The following is a 7,252-nucleotide window of genomic DNA, read 5'->3' on the forward strand; positions in this document are numbered from 1 at the left end:
CCGCCTATAAAACGAGTCAATAACTAATTGGGCTTGACTTGAAGCCTTGAACAAACGAGCTAATTTAAGGACCAAGGCCCTGTTTGGTGGTCCACCAGGGTCAATATCTCTCTCATAATGCCATGGTTGATGGTCCCCAACTTAATCCAAAGAAAGATGCACTAATACATAATATATATACATATATATATATATATAACTAAGAACTCGTGGTCATTATAATTTAAGTTTATTAATTATACAATAAATTATTTATATTGTTTTTTAATTTATTCTTCTATTTCTTCAATTGAAAATTAAAAGAAAAAGAGAAATGTTCATAACATCCTTGTCAATGTGTTAAATCAGTCCTAGCCATCATTCAAACCAACTGCAATAAGAGTGGGACCCATTATGTATGACATGTGCGGGCATAGATCATGTTGGAATATGTTGGAACAATTTTCTGTGGGGATAAGATCTAGACTTTAACGGTGATATGCTCGGCACGTGCTAATGTCAAAGGCATCGGCAGATGACGACGATAAAAAGACAAATATTTACCACCAATGGTGACACGCAAGATTTCATTTTCATTAGAGCCATCTACTTGTCATTGTTGGATCCTACTCTACACACCACAAACACCAATTCTCTTATTTAGTTTTTATGCAAAAGGATTCTTATCCTCTCCTCCTTTGTTTGATTGGTATAACAAATGTCTTGTTATTTAGTGAGTAATTTATTAAGGAGGTTGTGTGTGCTGCTCTTCATTGGCTCACCCTTCAATCTGTTATTATTAAATTATTTTCTACTTATCAAAAGACAAAACTGATAAATCATTCAGTTGAGCCACTTCAGCCCCAAGAAACAAGTATTGAGATCATCACCATCTTATATTTGATCAGTAAATTTGCACATGGCAATTTTAGATGATGAAAATAGTAATATATATCTAAATTATTTTAAATTTTGCATATATTTCTATGTATATAAAATAATTTTATATTAAAGATATTTCAAATGTTTTCTACAAATATTATGCTTTTTTTTTGTTTTTGTCTTTCTTTAATTTTTATTATTTAATTATGATATCATGGCTTGACCCATTTGACTTAGATGTTTGAATTGCTTATCCACCACATAGACAGAATGACGACTTCATTTTTTGGTTCAACATTGAAAGAAAATGAGATTTATTGTTAAAAGTATTGGATATAGATCTAATAACATATTTTATTGGCGAGGAAATATCTTAAATATATCATTTAATGAGATATATATAATAGGTGTTGGTCTCTCAAATATATGACTCAATGAGATGGATTTGAATGAGGTGAAAAATAATAGTTTAAAATACATTTTTTGCCCTCACAATTAAAATGGGACTAAATTGAAATTACATTTTTTACATCCGTTATATTTTCATGTGCATAAAAATAATTATTATTTATGACACTTGTTTTTCTTTAATACAATGAATATACAATATTAAAGATGCGCCCAACTGTTTTTTTTCTTTTTTTTCAAAATTTATGTATTTTTCAATTTTATTTTTTTAATTTTTATTATTTAACTATGACATCAAATATTGTCACATTTGAATTAAAAGTTGAACCGTTGATTTGGACCAAATAGGAAATCAATTTCATTTTTTGGTTGATTTTAAAATTTGTGTTTCATTTCCATTATCAATATAAACAATTATTGTTTATGACACTTATTTTTGTTTATTATGATTAATATAAAATATCAAAGAATTGGCCCACATGGATTAAACCCAAATTGACCTCAGATGGTCGAATTGGCTTAGCCACCACCTTGACAGAAGAATGGTTCCGTTTTCTTTTTCTTTTTTTTTTTGTTAATTTTATAAAATGATAAATTGCTGAAATCCCCCCTTTTAAGTTTGATAATTGCAATCGCTTCCCTTTAACTTTCTAATACAGTTGCAAGTAGACCCTCTCTCTTGGGATCCTCTAACAAGAGGCACACAAAAGTGTCCAAAATACCCATGTAGGTACCATCGAGGCTAGTTTTTTTATAGCATAATGCGAATTTTATGAACAACAAAAAAATAAAGTTTAAAATTGCAACTTTTTGAGAAATTTATATGAAGGGAAATTTCATAAAATAAATCATTTTAGAAAAGAAGTTGGAAGGGTTTGGGGTAGTGATTGATATGAAAGGGAAAATTTGGAAAATAAACATTTTAGTCAAAGTAATAAAATGGTTATTTTGGACATTTTCATGCCTCTTGTTAGAGGATTATAAGAGAAGGGGTCTACTTGCAGTTGTGTTGAAAAGTTCAAGGGTGGTGATTGCAATTACCAAATTTTAAGGGAAGTTTTAACAATGGTTAGAAACTCTAAGGGAGGTTTTAGCATTTTATCCTTTAAAAAACATGGGTTTCATATTGTTAAAAAGTATTTGATAAAGACCTAATTATCAGAATTTATTAAATAAAGAATACCTTAAATACAAAATTTAATGTAAGAGACTATGAATCAGTTCCTTAAATATAAGGCTTAATGATAAGGGAATTAAATAAGGTGATAATTTGTAAAGGATATTACATTATTAGCCCTCAAAATTAAAGAGGAACTAAATTAAAAAATAGGGGTAGTTTAGTACAAAATAAGTTTCACACCCTCATTGATACTTTTAACAGTATAAATAAATACACAATACACAAAAGTATACACACACACGGTATAAATACACAGTACATAGTATAAATAAATACATAATACACATTTACTAAAACACCCCCTATAGTTTGCAATCAATTTACTTAACCGACCTTCCAAAATGATAGTTTTAACCCTAACATCCATTAAAATAAATTTAATGAAAAGAAACTAAAAACAAAAATCCCATTTTTGCCCCTAGTAAAACATGGACAACCAATCTATTATTCTCCATTTGATCAATTTTGTTTTCTATGCAAAAGTGTTAGGGGTACTTTTAGAATAAACAGCCATGGATCCGTATCCTTGAACATTATCCACTCAGTTTAGGGTATAATTGGAATAAAACAACCATGGGTGAACATTTTTTACTTAGTTTAGGTGATCATGTTACTATATTCAAATGGCAAAACAAATATTTCTTAATGAAATGTTGATAAATAGGTTGCAAACTATAAGGGGTGTTTTAGTAAAATGTAAATTATAGGTAGATCTAAGTAAATTTGTGAAACTATATGGGGTGTTATAATAAATGACCCTATAAAATAAAAAGTAAATATACACAAAAAATTCAAACTTCATGTGGATTGCACAAGGAAATTTTAAATTACAATAACAATTTCATTATCATTATCATTATTATTTTTTTTTAACCATGAGTTTATTTGAAAAAGTTGGATCATTGACCCACAATCTAGATAGAGAAATAGCTTTGTTTTTAAATCAGTTTTAAATTATATAATTCATCTACATTATATAAATATTTTTTACTTATTACACTAATTTTTTGTTTGATATAATTAATACATAACATTAGAGATTTATACATTTTTGTATTCTTTTGATTACTTGTACATTTTTTACTTTTTAAAGATTTATTATTTAACTATGACATCATTAGTTAATTCATTTTACACAAACAAATAACCCACCACCCAAAAAAGGACAATAATTTTTTTTTCAAAAAATAAAGGAAAATAGTTTGATTTTTATGTTGACTTTAAATTTTCTATTACATTTATATCGTTGCTAAAATTAAAATTTATGTATAATATTTATTTTTGTTCAATATAACGAATGTATAATATTATACATGTACCCATTAGATATGTGCCCGAAATTTCATCTAGTTTTTTAAATTTTCTGATTATTTTTATTTTCTAATTTAAATTTTTTATTATTTGACTATGACATCATTTCATTTACAGATTGATTTTAGATTTGACATTCCATTTTCATCATTAATAAGAATACTTATTATATTTCATACTTATTTTTGTTTAGTAATAATGAATATACAATATTGGAGATATGTTTAATTCTTTTTGTTTTTATATATTTTATGTTTTATTCAATTTAGTTTTTTATTATTAAATTATGACATTGTTGATTAACCCATTTAACCCCAAATGGTTGAATTGTTTACTCACCACCGAGAGGAAAAGAAAATGTTTTTTTCCAAACAAATTTTCAAAATATTTATTTTTATAGTAATAAAGTTAATGTTATGGATTTAATTAGTGGAATTTAATGATGAAAAAAATATATGTTCAGTATAGAATATAATGAGCAAATATAACTTAGATATGAGATTTAATGAGAGAGAATAGGAAAATAGTTTTATTTCAAATTATTTTAAAATTTTATATTCCATTTCCATCATTAATAAAAATAATTCTTATTTGTCATACTTATTATTGTTTAATATGTCAAATATATGATATTAAAAGTGTTACAGAATTTTATTTAGTTTCTCTCTCTCTATTTTTGGGATTTTATATTATTTAATTGTGGCAACATTTTTTGGTATTTAACACAACACACTAACTTTTAAACAGGTGGATAACTGTGGCAACATGAGTTGGTCCATTTCTTACCACCACCTATATGAAAACACTATTTTTTCCATGCATATTTTAAAAGTATAAATTTTTACGTTATTGGAATTATTAATTTATTATGTATGGATTTAATTAGTGAAATTTAGTGATGAGAATAAATAAAAAAGTTTTAAATATATGATTGAATGGGGGTGAATGGGAGTTAATACCTTAAATGTGTGATTTATGAGAGGGAATTGAATGCATTGAATAATGGCGTTTAAATTACATTTTTCTACCCTCACAATAGAGGGATTATATTTCAAAAAAGGGGGTATTTTAGTAAAAAAATTCCAGAAACTTAGAAGCTATTTGTACTCTTTATAGTAGTATAGATTTGTTATGGGGTCTGAATAGAAATTCGTACCCTCACAATAGTAGCATTCAAAAAAGGAGGTTCTAGTTTTATAGCTGTTTATTAGGAATTATGGGGTTTGAATAGAATTTTGGTTAGGTTTGAATTGGTAAATTTGAGGTTTTACATGGTTTGGTTCCTAACCAAGGTTCATGTTTAAGGTTGGTCATAGGTTGGACCTTAACCCCATCCAACACATCTTATTTATACCCATGTTTTATTAGAGAGGGTCAAAAAGAATTTTAAGAGAAAATGAGGGATTTGACATCGGAAGGAAGATGGTACAAATATTGTCTATTGAAGAGGGAAATAGATACATAAAAATGATTTTATTAGAGAAGAGTAAGGTTATATTTTGATGAAAAATTTTAAAACATAGGAGGGTTTTTATGTGGAAACAAGTGTGTACATTAAGATTTATAAAACTTTAGACAAGAGATTGAGATGATTAATATTGAAGTTTTTATTTCACTGTAAATTATCTATTTTCTATTTTTCTTTTTTTTTTCACCTGTGTGGATGAAGAGAGAAGGGGAGACTCCATCTTTAGGCCTGTATATATAAATGAGAATAATACCTTCCAAATTAAAGTAAGTGTCTGAACTGATGTGATACACTTTATTTCTTTACAAATTATAGGTAAAATTGTCAAATCAGCATAGGCTTCCTATGTGGAGTTAAACTTAAAACAAAGCATTGTTTTTCATTTTGGGTGAAAACAAAGACCCTTGAATCTACAAATAAATTAAATTTTACTAGATAAAACAATATGAACTTCATAGATTTAACAAATAATGTGTAACTTCGGGGTTGGCATTATTTGATGGTGAGCTTAATAAATGCCACACTCTAATTATGGTTGATATTCTTTAGGGTCTGTCCGTTTTTTGGATTTTGAGGGAGGAGTTGGTCAATGAGATTTTGGTTTCCATTAACCAAGAATTTTTCAGATTTATGTGGACAATGGGGAAAATCACTTGAGTGGTAAGTGATACCCATAGTTGCCAAACATTTGGGGGACAAAATTGCCCCTTTTAATAATGGACCTTTATGGTTAAAATGATTATTGTCTTATTTACCAGTAAATAGCTTACTGAATAGCAAATAGGGGTATATCTGAATAAGAGAAAAAAAAATCTTTACTAGATTACCAAAAAAACATGCATCTTTACTATAAATGAGAATGATTAAACTTATCTTGGATTCATTAATAAAAACAGTAATTGTCCCAATATTTTAATCTTTAAATCCACTTAATGAATTGATACATGTAAAGAAGAATAGTAGAAGATATAATATTTGAATCTTTCAAAAATCTAAATAAGTGGATTATACACTAGATCATCATTTTACAATTCAACTCAAAAATTTTGCCAACTCTAGTAGGGATCTAAACTGCAAACAACAGAGAGAGATATACAAAAAAAGAAAGAAAGAAGAGAGAGAGGGGAAAAACCGAAAAAAGGAAAATAACACTTGCTTATAAAACCAGGAATTAAAAAAGGGGTTTCAGTTTCACAATAATTTTACGAATTATTCAATATAAAAAATTAAATAACTAATTATTATAAATAACAAAATATTAAAAATAGCTAAATATTATATAACAAAATATTTCATATTATGTAATAACTTTAAAATAAATAAAATTTAAATAATGAAAAACTTAAAATATTTTACATTTTATTTAAATGATTAAATAACTAAATATTTTAAATAATGAAATATTTAACATGGGTTTCTTCGGTCAGCTCCCCCTTAGAAATTGAAATCTCAAATAGCATGGTACGGAAACCGAAACCCCTACTAGCCCCAACCAACAAATATAAAATTTGTTTCAACTCCTCCCCCCATGTCAGCATAAAAATTTTAGGGAGAATGACAGTTCAGCCCAGGGTCAAAATTTGTAGGCCCAAAATACTATTGGGGTAGGTGCCAGATAGGGGTTAACCGAACTGTGGGGTAATTTTCTGGACCGAACCAATATGTTTGGTTTTTACATTTAACCGAACCGATGCAACCGGTTGACTAGTTAACCGCGGTTCAGTTTTTTGATTTTTTATGCCCTTAAAATTAAAAAGAAAAAAGAAAAAACACAATCGAAGAGAATTGAGATTGCCACTTCACTAGTGTCTTCGATTTTTCGATTTTTTATGCCCTTAAAATAAAAAAAAAGGAAAAACATAGTCGAAGAGAACTGGGATTGCCACTCCGCTAGTGTCACTGAGATGCCTCAAACCCATAGCCGAGCCTCTAGTGTCACTGAAGCAGGATGGATCACTAGTGTCGAAGGCCATCGGTGAATCGGTTGGAGCATCGAAGGCCATAACCTAGAACTGGGAGAGTGG

Source organism: Nelumbo nucifera, chromosome 3, assembly GCF_055504915.1.
Source record: "Nelumbo nucifera cultivar China Antique chromosome 3, China Antique-T2T, whole genome shotgun sequence".
In the NCBI taxonomy this organism is placed as follows: Eukaryota; Viridiplantae; Streptophyta; class Magnoliopsida; order Proteales; family Nelumbonaceae; genus Nelumbo; species Nelumbo nucifera.